Source organism: Strongylocentrotus purpuratus, unplaced genomic scaffold (genome assembly GCF_000002235.5).
Source record: "Strongylocentrotus purpuratus isolate Spur 01 unplaced genomic scaffold, Spur_5.0 spur5_scaffold_11, whole genome shotgun sequence".
Taxonomy (NCBI): Eukaryota; Metazoa; Echinodermata; class Echinoidea; order Camarodonta; family Strongylocentrotidae; genus Strongylocentrotus; species Strongylocentrotus purpuratus.
The window spans coordinates 17,503,295-17,521,550 of record NW_022145596.1 but is presented as its reverse complement, the minus strand read 5'-3'; positions in this window follow the sequence as shown (position 1 = coordinate 17,521,550).

Here is an 18,256-nt window from a genome sequence, read left to right as displayed (position 1 = left end):
CGGCAACTTGCAGTAGACAAAAATATTTTTTAATTTTATTATACGATGTTCATCCTACATGAAAACAAAGGGAGCAATTATTTCGCGATTTACATTCCACAGTACTCTTTTTTAAAGATATTTGATAAGGGTTTATACATAATGCAAACTAATATGAATTCAGAGGTAAGATACGTGTCGCCACTATTCACTGCTTTTAGAAATACGTACGGTGACACATAAGGTGGATTGGGTTCAAAATAAGAAATGTATTTTTAGTCTTTGGAAGGATTTCAACTTCATCTTTTTCCCATCGATTATGCTGTTGTACTTTCAGAGTATTTTTTCGGGGGGTGGGGGTGCTTTTTTATTCGTCAGTTGTAATTGTGATATGGAATTTTTCTATTTACATCAAACTATTTTGATATATTATTGCAATTACTAGTAAGTTCAAAATGGTTTCAACCTTTATATTTCATTCTCTTTTGTATTTTCATATTCTTATGTATATTTAAGGAGTTTAACAAAATTTATTTAATCTCTTTTAAAAATCTAAAATGATATATTGGTCCATTTTATGATTTCAGTACTATGTTACCTGTGTACATATATTTGTTTTTGTACGTACTTGTGTAATGCGGATACCATTAGAAAAAATATGAATTCAATTTAATTCAACCGAAATATATGTAAATATTTACATTTTCCTAAAGGGAGGGTGTAAGTCACTGAAAGTGTAACACATATATATCTACCTGAGTCACATCGCCAAGGCAACTGACATCAACCCAATCCGAATGATACTTTGCCAAGCGGGGTAATGTAATCTGCGGTCGGTCTGCTGCCAGTCTCCTTAATGGGACCGGGTATATGAGACAAGTACTTGCCTCTAGGAAATGGCCGAAATGTATCGGACACTGACGGAACTGAAGTGAGAATACGGTTTTTCAATGAGATCAGATCACACTCTTGGACCTCCTCTTGCACCTTCTATTGAACCCCATTTTCATCTTGTCTCACCTGCGATGCACTCATGCGAATCAGAGCACTTTAAACAAGATCCCTCGCATTGAAGTCAAGTGGTTATTGCCCTTTCGCGCCATCCATTGATGCAAGTCGACGCATAAAGTTATTTTTTAATAACCAAGTCATTTGACAAAATGTGAATCTATGCATACTCTTTGCTGTGCTAAATATTCTATTATATAGCTTAAAAGCCGTTATATGATTTGTAACGTTTAGTGATCTATTATGAAGAGAAAATTTGATGTAAAGATGTAGAATGATATGTGTTTTTCCAGGTAATATGTATACCTTTAAGGTCTTTTTTTTTCCTCTTCTTTTAACTGATGTATCAAGAGGGAAATGATATCTACGTCTAAGGATACTTGAAGCTTTAAACAGGTTAGCCCGGAGGTAAAGCCTTGGAGATTGATTTATTTGAACAAGAAAATATAGATTTAGATGTCAATTTAATATTTTTCCTCCACAAAAGCTGGGGGTTGAATTGACATTAAACTTTCACCATATCATTTCAACGACTGGAAGACGTACGTTTTTTGTTTTTTAAATAAAACTTTTCAAGTCTGTATGTAAAGGTGTCGTGGGCTTGTGGATACGTCATCGTTTTGTGGATCACTTGGTTCAATCCCTGCCGCGGCACTAATGTCTTTTGACAAGACATTAATCTAGGTTTGCTACTCTCCATCCAGGTGTAGTAAATGGGTATCTAGTAGGAATGTACTCCTTGGATGCGTTAAGCGCCTAAGGGGAGCTGAGCTAAAGCTAAGATAAAACTACTATTTGTTAAGCGCCTTTAGAATCCTGTGAGATGTGTGCAATAGCTTTATTATGTTTGTCCATATTACTTTTTTAGAATTGTGCGAAGTATGATAAATAAATATTGCAATTGATACCGAAATCGGTAATCAATTGCAATTAAGTAATTTTTAAACAAATCCGAAAAAATTAAATTTCCTATAAAATAGCTAACAATACACTCATGGTGGCAGTTTAAAGAAGGCCCGTTTTACGGGAATCATTACAAAAATGTAGACATTAAATAATACTGCGTAGTAAACTAAACTCAAAGTGCCACATATCTCTCCACACGACCAGCTGAACTAAAAATCCAATCCTCAGCCCATCGCACACTTTACCTTCCGCTTTCTGAAGGAATTGCAATTTTAAATGGAAACGGAAATAAACAAATATCCCCTTCCTGATGTAGGTTCTGCATGAATATAAGAATACTAACAACCGGAAGTTTTGTGTATTTAAGCCTTCTAGTCAGAATAATAGCCGAATCAGGTTGAAATCGTAGACAATCGCATTATAAGTTTGAATCCATTTCGATTCTGAGCCGAAATTAGCTTTTCCTCTTAAAAAATCCCTTGAAATTAAGATTTTATTAATCCTTTGACTTAGGAGATGCTTGGTCATCAAGGTTTTGTTTGTTCATATTAAAGGCTATAATTGCAAATTCTTCCAAGATCGGATCGTAGACAGATCGTAAAGTCTACGACGGGCCCTAGGGTTATTGTCCTGAAGGGGTAGCTTTCGTTACGGTAGTGTTCCAGGCTGGGATTGTTGTCATGGGAAATGTTTTTCTAGCGTATTGAACACGGTTATGCTTCTTCTACTTTCTATTTAGGTGATAGGTACATCCAGTACGTGTCACCTCTTGATCACATCAAGATTGTTTTTATTTCAGTTTACCAAATGATGTCCATCTTAAAGCCAGCAAAGCTAAAGCATCTAAAAATTGTTCAACTCGTGCATTCTTTATTCATGGTTCCGTACTTATCCAACCTGTCCCTGTAAATAAAACTGATCTTTATAATTTATCCGTTTAATGAAAGATTGAACAGAAGAAACATTTAATCGTTTGTACTTCGTAAACTAAGCTTAACTAATCAGTTTTCCTCATCTATCAAATCCAATAGTTCGAGGACACTTTCTGGCGTGTTGATTTGAAAAGATAATAAAACACTCACATTTTCTAATCTTACAAACTACGATAATGTTTCAAAATTAAAGGTCATTACTCATTGTTTTCGTCCCTATCGATTCAACTCCATTCTTTTTCTTTTTCTTTCCGATTACTGTTTACTTTTCCTTTCACAGCCATCGATTTTGCACCCCAAAGAAATGATGCAATTGTATATCTGTCATCGTTTTCTATCCGGGAATCAATCTGTATTAAAATGGAAAACAGTTTTTCTGATGTAAGCTCATTTATCTCTCTCCGGGTGCTCGTGATAGCTGACGAGATTATAAGTGCAAAATAGGCGGGTTCCAGTGTTACAGCAATTGATCTCAGTCTACAAGATTGATATCTCTTACGATATAGATTGCAATTTGTTTTTAAAGGTTGGGTTCGATGACGGTCCTCATGTACAAAAGATTGAGATTGATCGGAATATCCATTAAAACGGGACAAGCTGTGCCTTGTAGGTAAATTTTAGTTTTACAGTTACGATAATCTATTGCAAAAGTATGTGGAAAGCAGGTTGAGTCGACTAGAGAAACATTGTTTCTTCGTGTCACGTATGGCCTTAAGGTACATAAACGACGAAAGCTTTGGATTGATTTGTTGAATGGATTTTAGAAGTGGTTACTCTGAAAACTTTGTTGTAAAAACATTAAAAAGTAGACTCAGACAAGGTGCCAAGTAGGGAGCATTTGTTGTGTGCTCGTGTTTGTGAGTGCGTGCGTTTGTGTGTGTGTGTCTGTGAGAGGTTCAGAGAGAGAGAGGGAGAAGGGGTACGAGAGAACAAAAGGTAGACAACGATACAAAGAGGGGACAGGGAGTCCAAGCGCGCACTACACGTACAACTCTTATTTACTATATGGACTATTCAATTCCCTCTAAAGAGGATAACAAGATTTTTAAAAAAGGGCGTAAAGGTATCATTTCGTAGTATTCTAAAGAGTTAGGACACTTGCCCATAACGAGATTCAAAGTTAAATTAGGGCTAAAAAAACATGACTTCCTAAAAACCTCAACGCAATGCTGGACACAACATTACACAGAATAGTTTAGCACTTCCCCGTGAGAATGGTCATACGTCATGATGATACTATTGTCTGTTTCCTTTGTTAGGGTACTGAATATATAAAATACATCGGCCATACGCTGTGAGCACTTAACTGGATCATTTTGAGGTCCTCGATTTTCGAACACCCTTAAATTTCAAAGCAAATTCCAGATGGGTAACAATATCACCACAGAAATTTCCTATCCAGCTGGAGGTTGTAATGATATGTTCTGATATGTACAAACGATCCTCCAGTGAAGCATGAGGCGAGGGCCCCGTGATCGAAATTTCAAGGAACTTTACTCCCACGATTTTCAGACTTTGTTTGCAAGAACTTCAAACAATGAGGAACACCGTCGCACAGTCGGCAGAGGCGAAACCAAGTGCGCCAAAATGGGAATTTTGTGACTTTTATATTTTGAACTTTTTGTCATGTCCTGTCGGAATATTACACCCTTAAGAATACTACTGAGAGGTATTTCTTTTGTAAATGTATTTTAAGTGTTTTAGTCTTTTTTCTTAAACCTGGAAAATTGTTTCTAAAATTATCTGTGAAAGTCACTAATAAAGCATTATTCCAGCATTTCAGAAAAAGGTAACCTTCCTCCCCCCCCCCTAAAAATGACTTTTGTTTGATGACATGTAATTTTTATCTACACAATAACATGACGCCACAGGGTGCACATGCTGCACGGGACAGACACCAACTAAACTACACAGTATTTTTCTTTTCTCGCTAGCCTCTCAATCACGATCATTCATTTTATATTTCCCCTCTTTGGGGAAAAACGAAGAAAAAGAAAAAATATTCAAGGACAGAACCATCTATTCTATGTAGAATTAATCAATTCCATTTAGGAATAGGGTTACAGATCCAGAAGTATTCCTCTCGTGGAAAGTAATTGGTCGTTGACTTCGTGGTTCTGGCACGTATATTTTAAGGCATCGCAACTTGAAAAGTCAAGAATGAGCAATTGCTAAAGGTCAAGTCTAGTTTCTGCATAAACATATCTTCGTGTCAGGATGTGCTTGTGTATGTGTGTGGGTTAGTAAACTCCTGAAACCGTTGAACGATATAACATAATTTTTTTTAAACCGCTTGATATTGCATGTAATGTATAACTTTTCGACATAAGATTTAATTCTTTCATTTGATTACATTTCAAGAAAAAGTGGGAGGCATAGACTTTTAAGGTTAGCATATAGTCCTATCTGTACGTTTCCTATCATGCTTTTTGAATAACAAAGCGATAAGGTTACTCTTTGGCGATTGTCTAACGTACACTAGCGTAATTATTTTCTTAAAAAGGAACAGTAATGATCATGATGACAAAATAATAACCCAGACATCTTTCATTTCAATAGCTCTTTCCGCTATCAGGCCTTTACGTCAGCTGTGCTAGATAAAAGTCAAGGCTCCGAAACCCCATACACCTATCCTTGAATCTCTATCCATCCAATCGAAGGGCAGACGGGAGGATGTCATTATGGTCATGATTGGATTGTTACTGCGAAAGGGAACAACCTGTAATTTGTTTACATAGGCTGGCGTTAAGCAATGTGATTGGATCTGAATAAAATTAAAATTTGAAATTAAATTCAATCTGAACAAGGTGAAAGTTAAATATTGAGTTATGTTGCAGAAGGTGTTACCAAATATAAATTGTGTGAGATAATGAAAAGCTAAGTGTCGAATTTGAACGAACGTAAAATTTAAATGACAAAATAATCTTTGTTTGATCAAAATCGGTTCAGAGACGGCTGAATATTCATAAATATAATCATTTCTTATATTTGTGGGGCCGCACAAATATTCGAAAAGACGGCTGCAAAGACTTTAAAAACAGAATGGATAAGAGACAATTTTAATGGCTTGGTATACTCCCGCTTGAAAAGCGCGAACGCTACAATTACGTATCGCTCAATCTGAACATGGTCTCTTTATTTTAGTTGCCCTCGAGTTGAACGCTTGAAGAGGACATTACTTTGCCAAGGTGACTTCGCGGTCTCATCCTATTTATTTCAGTCTGTTAGATAAGCGCGAAACGCTACATTAATACATTGCTCATCAAGAGGACTAATGACATTACATTTCCCAGGTGACTTCACGGTCTCATCCAATTTATTTCAGTCTCTTAGAACAATGTGAAACACTACATTAACGAATTGCTTAATCCAAACATGATCTCGACTTTAATTCTTCCAAATCTATGTCATGAAGTTTAGTCACAAAAAAAAAATAATAACTGCAATGCAACTAAATTAAATAAAACGGGGAAGCATGTAGTTAGCAAACGATGTGAATAAAGGCAATTTTTGGCGCCATCTACAACCCGTGAGGGTTCTCAAATCGCATTTCGTAACCCCTTGGGATATTTCTCAGACTACCATATTTTTTTACAATCCTGTTCCTATCGAATTTATTTGATAATAGGGGAAACGCACACACGCACACCCACACATACAAATTTACACACATACGCGCGCACATACGAGAGACATGAATCTAGAAATGGAGGGGCAGTAATCATTTTCTACATTTACCACGAGTATAGGGTTGTTTTCGTTGTTCATTACTACTCACATAATCCATATTATGTTGTTGTAACATATAATGCTTAAATGGGATGGTAATTTAAGGAATATGAATATTATGATTATTGCTCCACTTCCTCTAGAGCTAGAGCTTTGCCAACTTTATTTCCTGATGATCCCGTTTCTGATATCGCCCTTCTTTGAGGGTATTTGGGATGAAGCCTTGAGGTAATTGGTAATATATACTTTATTTGCCTTTTAGCCTGTGATCGTCATGGAGAAAAGAAATAAGGAATTCTGGTTTCGACAAACCTAGCCTTTGCGTGCTTAAACAGGTACAATTACCGGCCCGAAGAAAACAAGAAATAGATATACTGACTTCATTTGTGAACTGGCCCACGGGCCGATATCACTTTTATTTCACCTGGACAGTTATTAAGATGTTTCAATGTAATAGATTTGCCATGAAAATGAAGAATTCCTTTGACAATATGTTTGTAGATGATTGTTTTATTAATGTTGTACCGAGCTATATTTTCCTTTCTTGGGCCACATTATTCTGCAGAAGTAACTTTTACCACACAAAATTTCTTCTTATTTGCATGTTTCATTAATAATTCCATTTGATGAATTACAGATTACAATAAACATGGCATTTCAGTAGAATGACATGATATTAATTTTTGATAACATTCATTTAGAATGCGCCAAGGACTCTATTTTCCTTTCAATACACCATCTTGTAGATTCTTTTGGAATATTACGAAGATTTACAGCTGTTGATTGTAAAGTATTTACAGCAACTCCAAAATGGCAATGCGCTGATGAATGTACAGGTCCACACTGGTAAAGTATTGCTCAACGAAATATATGAGGTGGTTCAACGTGTTTGTTTTTTTAATTCGGTAATTCGTTTTAATAGTTACTCTTCAATCCCGAAGGAAAAATAATGTCTTTTAATATCTGTAATGTTCTGAAGCAATGATGCTAAAGAGGATCAGCTTTCCTCGGTAAACAAAATGTATATTACTTCAAGCTACTCTAAACTACACTATATTGGGTGTAATCTGAGCGGTGCAATCAAATGAAAAGTTGTCATATCAGAAACTTAATATCAAATTTTTATAACATGTGTCACGATTCTAAGCACATACTAGGAGCTTCAATTACAGGTTTCATAAGGAACATTAAAGTAATTTGAAGTGTTCTCGAAAGAGTTAATTCATTTTCATTATATTTTCCAATCCATTTACTCAATGGAATCAACACTGCCTAGATACAAAAAAGGGGTAACTTCAAAATGCGTATCGTTATCTGATAGACATTTTCAAGCATTGTCTAGGATTCCGAAAAAGAATTTCATCCATATTCCGTTTTTGTATTCCGGAAATAAATTTATTCCATCATGTCCAGGCTGGCATTATTGCCGGAAATTGCACAGACGATTCTGAATTTCATTTATTATATCACTTTGACAACATCGCCGTACCTTTTTATGCAGTTGTCTGAATAGGTTAAATAATATGTGACGCTTTGAAGAGCCGCAAATACAGGCAATCACTAATGAAATGTCATGACAGCATGTATTTTGTATGTGTTTCCTTTATGAATGGCATAAACAACAAAATATTTGCTCGGAGACTGGGAGCCTTTTAGAAGCCTGCTCCACGGAAGCTTTATTAAATTGCTTCGCGGGCAAAGGTCGTCACATAAAACCCAAAACAAAGGATCTGCGTAATAAAATGAAATAATAAACATCTGCTTACGTGCCCAAAACACCATGTAGCCCAACAGGCTTTTACACCCGCCCACGATATATTGCCGTATAGAGGAAATATTTCTCTATTCTTTATTTCTCGTGCTCTATAAATGCGTCATGGCAAAGATGTAAATAATTAATTATATACGTTTGTCTCGTATTTCAGGGAAAAGGTTAGATCATTTCATAACCATGGACGATTTAACTTACACGAATCAACAAATAGTATAACGACAGCAAAAGTGACTTCAAATAAGATTTATATTATATACAATAATATTTTGTTATAACTACTTTCGAAAAATTGGTCGTATAAAAAATGGTCATTACTAGAACAATCGGTAAAAGGAAAAAAACAGAGTGAGTTAATTTAAGGAAATTAGATGGCACTGATAATTGTAATTAAATAGAATAGATTCACTTGTTGACAGTGCAAAGAAGTAGATAATTATTATTTTCCATGTTTTACAGCAGATGCCATGTGTTACGTGTGGTTTCCTCTACCCGTTGTCCCCAGGTCCTTTGTTCCACAACAACAGATTACACAATACAAAGTGGTTAGATTTCAAGGGCTGATCTTCATTTTGAGCTTCGTTCCTCAACTCCAAAACTAAACTAACTCGTCGTCAGGACGGTTAGTACAATGTATCTAGAATCGGTCAATACACCCATCACACATGACAAATGTTATTGCTTTGATCGGTTTAATTACCACTGTTATTACTGGTAAGTTTCATCATCACCTCATGAAATTGCGTTGCAAGAAATGTTACCTTGGTTTTCTATCGTGCCCCCACATTGCACACACACATGCATATTAAAGGCAGGCTACGTCCTTCTTTCGGAGGGGAGCGATAGGTGAGGGCGGGGAAATGTCTTGAACGGTCAGTGAAGGTCTCGACCTAGATTGGTCAAGAGGACTACTGGCGTCGCAATACCAAGGTGACCTCACGATCTCATCCTATTGATTTCAGTCACTTAGATAATGAAATAATTAATTTGAGAAGAAAATGTGGTAGACACAGCTGAAAAACCACATGTGGTTGAATACACTACAAAATGTAACGCGGGCTTTTTAAACCAAAATATCAGCATCTACACGTTTGAAGGTTCATGGTTAATATCTATGTATATTTGTAATAATAATAATAATAATAATGATAATAAAAAGGTGTTAATAAATAAACCTACAAATTACAATAAGTATGAAATATATATCAATGTGAAATGAGTAAGTTAATCATGCATCAAAAGCAATTTTGAATACATGTGTCTTATGACAAGTTCTGAATTGATTGACAGTCTGACAGTTTTTGACATGTACAGGTAGCTCTTTCCAAAGTTCAGAAGCTTTGCACAAAGAGCGATGACCATAAGAAAGAGTTAACACCGAAGTAAACACGAGGTTAAATTGTGAAGTTGACGGTAAATTGCGTGAGGGTTTGTATTCCTGGATGAGTTCTTGCAGATAAATTGGTGCCAATTCATGAATACATTTATAAGTTAAAACCAAGATTTTGTACATAATGCGGTACATCACAGGCAACCAATGCAATTTGCGAAGTACTGGAGTGATGAGTTCACAGGAACGTGTGCGTGCTACAAGCCTGGCAGCAGAGTTTTGGATTCTCTGGAGTTTTGCAATGTGTGAGTTCTGAAGGTCATAAAGAAGGATATTGCATTGATCAAGACGGCAAGTGATACATGCATGATTTAGCGTTTTTGTTGATTGTTGATCGATACAATTTCTAATACGACCGATCTCGTACAAGGCATATGAAGCTCAGCGACAAATATTTGTTTATATAATCATCCATCTTAAGATAATTTTCAAAGATGACACCAAGGTTACGTGCACTTTTGACAGGTTGTATCGGAACATTAGCAATTTCGACGGATGATAAAGGGGAGGACTTTCTGAATTGAGATTTTACATGAATAACCACAGTTTTATCCTCATTTAATTTCAAATCATTAGCAGTTGACCAAGTTTTGATATCATTTATACATCTTTCAAGTTTGGAATTGACAGAATGGTCATTTCACGTTCCAAAAAAAACATAAACTTGGTAGTGTACACGATATTGCTTTAATACCATGTCAGTCCTTCTTCCACAAATTGTTATATAAAGTTTGATGAAATGCAATACTTTGACAATTTCTTCTTCTTCTTCTATGTGCCATATTTTGAGACGTTGGCGACCATAGAGTGCCATAACTCTCTATCCCATATTCTATGAAGTAATTCATTCTCTCCGAGATCGATTCCACATTCAGAAATCTCACACCTTAAGCTACTCATCCACAGAATCCTCCTTCTACCTTTACTCCTCCTCCCCTCGATTCTTCCAGTCAGTGCAAGATTTTCCAAACCATTCTTCCGTAAAACATGGCCCAAGAAGCTCAGCTGTCGACCTCTTATATTATTCAGAAGCTTTCGTCTTGTTCCTGCCATGGCAAACACCTCATCATTAGAAACTCTTTCTGTCCATGAAATTCTTAGCATCCTTCTCAGGAACCAAACTTCACAACTTTCCAGTCGCTTTCTTAGGTCTGATGTCAGGATCCAAGCTTCACACCCATACATTAGAACTGGATACACGTAGCAATTGAGTATGCGGAGTCTCGTTTTCATCTTCAGCTTCTTATTCTTTAGGATGTTTTCTAACTTTGTTAGTTGATTTGCAAGTGCAATCCTTCTCTTGATTTCTTGCTCGCCTCTTGCATCGTCTGTAATTGTAGTCCCGACATAATTAACAGACGTGGCTTGCTTTATTTGATTGTTGTTGATCTTAAGAGAGCATGGTATTCCTCTCTTCTTTGAAATTACCATGCATTCCGTTTTCTTGTAATTTAATGATAATCCTCTCTTGTCACTTTCCCTGAAGACAACATCCAAAAGTCGCTGCAGGTCCTGCTCTGATTCTGCGATTAACATAGTATCATCTGCATACCGTATGTTTGTGATGTTATGTCCTCCTACCTTCAATCCTCTTTCCTGTTCTAGGTTTCTAATTATCAACTGAATCATTTGACAATTTATCTTTTCTTTATCTATGTAATAATTGCTGTGTTTATCTGCTTATTCATTGTCCGAAAATACTTTTTAAATAATTTCATGATTGTCACGTTATCGATTTTTAAAAATATTGATACGGAATGCAGGAGAAAATTAATCGAATCAAATAAAATCATATCATATCACCACTTATTTAATACACACACAATCACACAATCACCCACACACCCTCAAACATGCGCACCCAGTATCCATCGAGGAGTTATACAATTTGCTCATTTGTAATTAGAGATATGTTGCACAAGCAATCCGGAAGTGAATTTTTCAGCTGAATATGTATATGATATATAATATATCAAATTGCAATCAAGACTTGTTCTTTGTATATTATATATATATATATATATATATATATATATATATGTACGAAAAGGGATTTTCTTTAAATTGACAGGAAATAAATAACAGATGATGGCCCTTCTCATTCTTTTGACTTCAGCTCAAACGAGAGTAATGGCGACGCCAGATCCATAGCACACCATGTTGATTTACCACCTGCAACCGTGTGGCGTTCAATCATGTGGGCTAACGCAGATAGGTCGGTCATATAATTATCACACCTAATATGGCTGTAATGCAATAATGACGGTACTAATCAACACGAACACGATATCCTTAGCACGGAAGTTGAAATGGGAGATCTAATAAGAAAAGGAAAGCTACTGTAAATAGTGGTGTGGAGACGAAATGGTAAGGGAGCGAGAAAGACAGGGCAAGAGAAGGAGAGAGAATTGGGAAACGGCAAGGCACGAAACGGAGGACCGGAGGGGGAGGGGTTTGGGGGTCGCTAGACTTCTTAAGAAAGAAGGAGTTGCACAGGTAAGTCAGGCACTCTCCCGTCCCTTTCAATTCAAAAGTAGAAAAAGGTAAACAATCCGAAATGAAATAATGGTTAAGTCTAATCAAATCAAAGCCGAAAGAGAACAGCGCATATAACGTATCATATAGTAATTATAATGATAATAGTATTAATAATAATAACAATAATGATAACAGTTATGATGATGATAATAATAATATTTCTTGTTTGCCCGTGGTAGCCTCATCAGAACTAAAACTTTTCTCCCCGGATACCCTGCAATCATATTTAAAATGCATGAAATCGATTAGCCAACGTGTTATGAATCAATTTTTTAAAAGGGGGGAATGTAAAGCGGTCTAGCTATCCCTTGCGTTATGACATAGCAAACACTAATGTAGTCATGAACCCTATTCCATTTGTGGAAGTGGCTTACAAGATTACGATATTTGTCACGGTAACGTTACATAAACAAGATCTTCTTTTTTCAACCACTAAATCTTACTTTATTGTTTGAGCTGATAATACAAATGTTGGAGTAGATTATCAGCGATACCATCACATAAATCCATGCTGGGAAATCTCAGCCATGTAATTCAGTTACTGCTATCTGCAATCACCCAGTGGTGTAGGCCTATGTAAAATGAACTCTGCAATGTCTACCGGATCGATATTATTGTAGAAGTCTCGAGTGAAAAGAAAAGCTTTAGGGGGAGAAGTCGGTACTGAGAGTAAAAATAGGTACAAGCACAAATAGAAAGACAACCGTAGCAAATAAGAACGGGAAAAGGGGAGTGAATACGAAACCAGAACAAGATCATACATGGCTTTGTCTCTATTCAACGTTGTTGCACGTATTACATATCATGCCTATGTCAGTTTGTGTATTTTCCTCTAAACATGCTTAATGATCGTACTTACGCTGCACACTCTAAATTTACATTTGATTGACAAAATGATTGATTTATCTATTTATTTATTCATTTATATCTTTCTTTCTGTTTATCTCCTTGTTTCATGTTTCTTTTTTTATTCAATTTATTTCCATTTTGATAATATTTATAAAAGTTTGCCTTTTCTGTCAAGAGATCAAAACAGAAGCTCACAGAATAGAACTGGTATAATAAGTGTGAAATGATTTGAAAACAATAATCCCGGGCGTCAATATCAGCGGGAAATCTGTCCTCCCTGAAAAGACTTGGGGGATCTTTTTCTTTTGTTGCCTTCTTTTACATCTCAGGAAAATTGTTCAATAGAGGGGCAGATAAAACGTAGATACACTGTTGTCTAGAAAGTTGGATTTTTTTTGTTACCTCATTTTACGGAATGATTGTGACAATATGGCTCATTTATGACATGTGAAGTATAATTATATCTAATCAAAACTTTATTGATCAATTATGACTTTTCAGATTGATCAATAAAGCTCTTAGAAGATTTAAGCCGATTCTATCAAGAATGAGTCATATCGTCACTGTCACTTCATGACAAGACGTGAGGAAAATAATGCTACCCTTATGGCAAATAGTGAATATTATGTTCAGTGCAAAGTCAGACCCTAAAGTCTAGCCTGTCTACGTTTCAATGATGAACAGTGGAATGATGGCCTTCCAGCTAACATGTAAATCATTGTTGGCATGTACTCGCTTTATCAACTGGGTGTCGTGTCAGTTTAATTTACGACTTCTTTTCAACAGTTGCAAATGAAGAACGCTCGCATTTCTATTTAGCATGTCTCCAAGGGAAGACACTTGTTTATCTCGACACCAAGGGCGCGAGAGAGTTCTCTGGGTAGAGGGGTGTAAACACAAACAGAGGCACAAAAGAGGGCCAACAAAAAAGTACTAAAATTCTATACTCGATTAATTCTCTCCTTTTCATGAGAAAATATTTCCTCATCGTCATAATCGTGTTGATGAGCATGTGGTTAGGTCATGGTACACTTGCTTCAAAGCGTGAAATTTTCTTAAAACAGTTAATAACAAACAGAGTGAGCGTGTGTGCGTGTTTGCGTGTGTGTGTGCGTGTGTGTGTGTGTGTGTAAATATATATGTGTGCGTGTGTGTGTTTGTGTGTGTGTGTTTGTGTGTGTGTGTTAGGAAACGGGGCATCAGATTATTTATAGAGATGGAATAACATCATTGAAGGATGCTTATGAATTTATTTTACCTTGTAGAACCATTTGAAGATGAAAAGTGCCTCATATAACTAGCGGACAAAGAAACATTAACAATACTTTAAAAGCGAGATAGTTATGTTAGTGAGCAGATCAGAACTTTAAAAACGTTTCGAGTTAAATGAGAAAAGTTAGAAAAAACATCATCAAAACCAAGCACTTAGAGAACAAAAATGTATAGAAGGTTAGTTTGGATGAATGCGGAAAATTTGGGAAGTACTGAAGATTACATTTTCAGAAATAAAAATTGGACACAAATAAAAGTTATCAGTACTTTGAAAAAAAGCAAGATCACGCATGTTATTGTGAATCTTCATTTTGGTAATGCGGTGATGTGACGGTGTCATTAACTTAATTACTTAACCCTTTTTTTCTTAATGTTTCTACGGCACCTTATTCTCTTTCAGTTGAGGATAAGTAAACTATGATACAGATGATGTTTCCGGTTCGTTACAGGACGGGTTCTAACGTATGTTCTTCATATTATATCTGTAGGAAGAGAGCTAAAGGGCGGGGCTAAAATATGCATTCCTTTATTTCGTCGTCTCATGTTTTTCCTTGAAATACGGCATTGCCAAAATGTCTGATGTTCCGATGAGAGAGTCTGCCTAGTGATTTCAATTTCCCCAATTGTACAGTTTTCTTTTCTGTGTCAAGTTCTTGTTCATCTTTAAAATGTGCTTCATTTATAATTCCAAACAATCCCATGCCTAATTACCCTAACATTTGAATTCCAAAGAAGGGTTTCATAAATTGGTTTAAAATAGGAAGTGATGTTTAAACTTGGCGCAAATGCCTAAAAGCAGAGAACTTCTACTATGTAAGGGATTATCCTGATTACGTCATTTGATAATCTTTTCTAACGTAGTACATGGTATCCTAACCCTGAAGGTGACCCCGTTTTCATAAGAGGGTAAGCCTTCAATGAGAAACATATTCCTATCTATGGGCAAGTATCGTATCGGACAGAACTATTTTATTTAAGAAAAAGGATAAACGAACAAAGCAAAGAGTTTTATATCAAGAGCGGTTTTAGCGGAACTCGAAGTTATACCAAATAGGAAATAAATGACTTTGGTAATACAGATTTCAATAATACTTCGAGAAAATAATTTACCTTTAAGCAAATAATGCTATCCCCTAAGTTGCTTGAATAATTTGTTGAATGTCCAATTCGTAATGCTATAATCATAAACTCCTAGATATATGTGAACACTGCTGCTTTTGCTATTACTACGGATATCTATAATTTGACGAATTTGTAGGATCTCTCTCTTCTTCCTTCTTTTGTTTTGCGTTTATTTAATATATTTCAAGATATCTAGTAATTGTTTTTATATCCCTTATCGTAAAATTGTTGCATTAGGAGTGTACACAACAAGAGCGAGAATAGTTTTACTAAAACAGATATTTCCTGCCGAATAGTTCATTTTGTATTGCTGACGTCGCGACTAGTTCACCTTTTTCCTTGGGAAGAAAATAAATATTCGTTTTTTTGTGGCCCCCCCCCCCCAAAAAAAGAGAGGCAAATTCAGCGATTGTGCGGGATTTCAAATACCTCCAGCGGGCAACTCTTAAAGTGTCATGGCAGTTACGCAGTGCAATTTACGCTGATTTGCAGTAACTGCACTACACTGCTGCAGTACCTATATAGCACCATCTAAACATATTTACATCCTTCAATGTTTCATTTGAGCCGTGCCATTTTATTTCATTTTTTTATTGAATGTGGTGTGAATGTGAGTACCGAACATCAATAGTACTATTCACCTTCGGGCCGACAGCCCTCGGGAGAATAGCACTATTTGATATTCCTTCAATGCGAATAATTTTAGCTAGATCCTCGAGAGTCATTGTATATTTGTTTATTACCACTCACTTTGTTAACCACTATTACACGTACAATAGTAACTATGGAGACGAAACACCAAACCAATCTTCGCGGTCATTTTTACTGGCGGCATACACACTAAGAATAGGAAATTAAGCAATATGATTCCGTTGCAGTATCCCGCGGGTAATATCACTTCAGTTTTTTTTCTTTATATAGAAGTCGTTGTCAACGTAATTAAATAAAGAGTTAGTTAAAAACATCAATTTTCAATCAACCACGAATTGGTAACTCTGCGACGTATCTTGCGTGCTCCCTCTCCGTTTGGCCAGTACTAAGAAACAAAAAAAAATTGTATTTTCCCTTAAGATAATTATCAATCATACATGGAACCTAAATAACGTAATTGCAAATATGTTGTTATACGACCCCTGTTTGAAACAAAACTATTCCATTATCAATAACCTAGAAAATGAAAGTTATGATTGTGTATGTACACAGCCAGTTGTCAGAGTGTTGCCAATTTGTGTTTCACTGATGACAACTTAAACAATTCATAACTTTTATGTTTTTTAATCGGATATTGGTATTTTTATTAAAACCAACTTAATATCAGGGTGGACTTCCCCTTTGAAGAAAATTGGTTCGCTGTGCGCAGGTGAGATAGTTTTCGGGCAACTCTGCGTGGGCGCCATTAAATAGAATTCCTCTAAGCTCTTATTATGGACTTGCATGACGTAGATTATCATCATTAATGTCACTGCTTGAATTGACTATTCCTGAGTCATATTATGCACCTGTTCTCATATAAAAATCAAAGGCTGCGATCACTACCATTGAAACAACACATTTCATGAATATTGAATTATATAGATTTGCGTATCCAATTGATGCATGGCGGATAATTAACACCATAATTTCAAAATCCCGTGTTAATTTTTTCTTTATTAAACTGACTTTTGTAGACGTTATTTTCATGGAGTTGATGATTAACTGAATTATGTCAAACTATAATGAAAGGCTGAAATACAAAACAATATCTATACCAAGCATGTAAAGAAGACTTCTTTCAAAATGCATTTCTATTCTTTGAAATGATACATTTTAAAGGGTATTCGAACCCTTGTAAAATGTACATTTGTATGATAGCAGAAAGATAAGTTACATCAAATGGGGAAAGTTTGAAATAAATCGGACCAATTATGAATGTTTAAAACATGACTAAGTATATGAGAATTTCAAATTGGCAGCTTGGTCAGTGGATATGTGCTGGCTCCCATTATTTAGCCTATACAAACCCTTCATCTATTGAATTTAAAACATTGACAGTTATTGTATAAACGCACAACAGAGTTTGGTTTTATGTTTCAATTCAGGATTAACCTGTTTCCTGATTCAATTACAATGTTTTTGTATTTATATCACACTATCCATTCTGAGCCTAGTCGGAATTCATTAAACTTTTATTTGATAAATCTTAAGTTATTGATCCTGCATAAATCGATAATACAACATGGTCCAGATTCATGGAATTCGCTCTAAAGCTGACATAAAAGACGTAAACTCCTCAATTCATTTAAATTAAATACGAAGAAAACATTTTTTCTCAAAGGACATTGTTTAATCTTTTCCCATTTGTGAATTAATATTCAATATATTTCCAGATTTCTTTAAATATCTAACACTATTTTCTATAACTTCGTTTTACATATAAAGATTTTGTATGTCAGACATAATATTTACATCACATCATCACCATCATTATGATCATCATCAATATTTACAGAAGAAAATCACCCACATCCCCCTGAGTCCCTCCTAACCCCGGGCTATCGCGATATCAGGCAAACGCTTACTGTGAAAGCCATTCTCCTGCAGATGTCCTCCTGAATATTTCTTGTTGGCGTGTTATCAGTTACATTTTTGTTTCGATGTCAACATTTCTATTATTATTATATTGTTCACACCTTCACAGAATGTGTTATATTTTATCTATGTTCTATGTTGAAACGTAATTTGATTTGCACGTTGCAGAAGAATATATATTCAATTCAATTC